Source organism: Camellia sinensis, chromosome 13 (assembly GCF_055761805.1).
Source record: "Camellia sinensis isolate YWXY chromosome 13, ASM5576180v1, whole genome shotgun sequence".
Taxonomy (NCBI): domain Eukaryota; kingdom Viridiplantae; phylum Streptophyta; class Magnoliopsida; order Ericales; family Theaceae; genus Camellia; species Camellia sinensis.
Genome location: NC_138973.1, coordinates 142717920 through 142720674, shown reverse-complemented (window position 1 = coordinate 142720674; position 2755 = coordinate 142717920).

Sequence of the window (2755 nt, the reverse complement as noted above, 5' to 3'; positions counted from 1 at the left end):
CGGAGTAACGCCAGAAGTTTACCGGAGTGTTAAGAACGTTAATGGAAGTCGCCGGAATGTTTAGAACGTTCACGGAACATTAAGAACATCATTGGAGATTCACCGGAATATCCAGAATACCGCCGGAAAAAAAAAATAAATGGAGAAATTAGAGTGAAAAAATATAGCAAAATGTGCTAAATATTGATAAACTAAAAGAAAAAAAATAGAACGACAAAAAACAGCAACAATGGGAAAAACATATGCTATTTTTTAATTTTTGTAAGGTTTAAGCAAATAATCTCTAATATTGATCAAACTGAAAAGTAAGTTTTGAAACTGTAAAATATTACAGTTTCAAAGTAAAAACCTATTAAGTATTTATTCTTATTAATCAAACTGAAAAACATGTTACGAAACTGTAAAATTTTACAGTTCTAAAAACTGTTATGAAACTGTAAAATTTTACAATTTTATACCATGATTCATTCTAGCATCAAAAAAATTTGAAACTGCAAAATTTTACAGTTTTCAGCGCCTGCAACTAAAACTCGAAAATAACTTGTTCAGAACTTAATTTTTTTTTCCCATTAGAACAGAAAAAGAGAAGTGTATAACAAAGAAAATGTTTAAAAAAAAAAAAAGAGATCGAAGGAGAGAGGTGAATATAGAGAGAGGATTGTACTCCGGCAACTATTTTTTGTTTAAATCTAGCCGGATCTGATGTAGATCTACTCAGATCTGATGTAAATCTACACAGCACCAAAAAAATTTGAAACTACAAAATTTTACAGTTTTCATCACCTGTAACTAAAACTCGAAAACAACTTGTTTAAAACTTAAAAATTTTATCCATTAGAACAAAAAAAAGAGAAGTATATAACAGAGAAAATGTAAAAAAAATAAGAGATATAAGGAGAGAGGCGAATATAGAGAGAGGATTGTACTCCGGCAACTATTTTTTGTTTAGATCTAACCGGATCTAATGTAGATCTGATGTAGATCTACATTAGATCTGATGTAAATGTACTCATCTCCTTCATCGAAAACATATCTTCTTTATTGTTGGTAAGAGTGAAGTAAGTAGTCGGCGGTCGGTGGTTGTCGGTGAATCCTAATCGATGGTAGTCGTCGGTTGCCGGTGACTATATATCGGAAAGAGAAAGAGAAGAAGCAAGATCGCCGGAAAACACAAAGAGCAAAAGAGACAAAGAAGAAGAAAGGCAGAGAAGAAGAATAATAACGTTATAGGACTTTTGGGTATAAGTATAAAGTTATGGGACTAAACAGACTAGACGTTTTTCAAACAAGACTTCCTGGTAATTTTCCCTTTCAAAAATTCAAAACTCATAACCAAACAAATTTTTTCTTCTCAAATCATGATTCAACAACTCACAAACTCAAAATACAACTCCAATCTTAAATCATGATTTTAAAACTAAATCAAACGCTACCTACTTTTTTGTACGTCATTTTCGTAAAAACTTAAAAAGTGAATTAAAATAGTCACTTCTCAAAACAACTTTAAGATTAGAATCAATCCAATCATGATGAGCCTTAAGTTTTTTAACCCAAAATGAAATCAATCATACACTAGAATCAATTCAACCTAACCCAACCCGATGTAGCTTAGTTTAGAGTAACAATTCTACTATATTAAAAATAAGTAAGTCAATCAATAATAAATAATTAAAATAAACAAGTCTATAACATTTAAACATAAAACATAAAACAAATAAAAATAAAATATTGTTTAATGCAAGCCAATACAAATTAAGTCAAACTGAAGTTTAAACATAATTGTGGAGGGAAAATCCATGAGGCCAAGCCCAAACCCAATTACGCTAGCAAATAATAGAAAGTAGAAAGTCCAAACTCATCCCTTAAAGCCCACGAAAGACAGCTGGCAACAACTTGGAATCCAATCAAGGCGCATGAAGGTATAAGCAAATATAAAAGATAAAATAAAGGAAAGTCGTCCGATTAGGTATCATCCAACGGTGACAAGCGTACAACAGACAAGACTAAGGCATGGGCTGGGCTTAGCAAGAGACGGAGTTATCCGATCAAATTGATCCTATGGACGTGACGCTAAGCAAGCTGGCCAATAACATCTGACATCATCCATGCGACAAAGATCCAACGATCAAGGACAAAGGCAACTCGGCAAGTTGCCCGACCAAAGCTAGATATGGGCAGAACCTTTCGATTAAACTAAGATCCAACGGATGAGATTCGAGCCAGAATAACTATAAATGGGTAAGCAGGTAGGGACGAAAGCAGGAATTTATCTATGGGGGGCAAGACATTTAATAGAAAATAAGGCAAAATATAGTGGTAGTATTTACATTTTATCCTTGTGTTATTTTGGTCATTCCACTTTCAATTGCCTCAATTTTAATCATTAATTTTTTATTTTGTGTCAATTCAATCCCATTGATAATGTTGTTAGGATTTTTGATAGAAAATTATTACTGAGTTAGTTAAGATTAACTCATTGAATTAATCAAGTTTATAATTTTATCCTTAAAAAGTGAATCAACAAGTCTCACTTATAAAAAAAATTTACCACATAATTGATTTAAAATATTACATAAATAATGCCCCGTGATGTTCCGGAATTAGTTGTAAATTGTAATGCAAAGGGGCCATCTCATTATATGGTGGTCATTTGGAGTAAAGAGTGTATTATTTCTTGAAACAAATATTATATAAGCACAATTCATCACTTCAATAGGGGGCCATGGCCCCTCATTGTCTACACATTGTTCCGTCC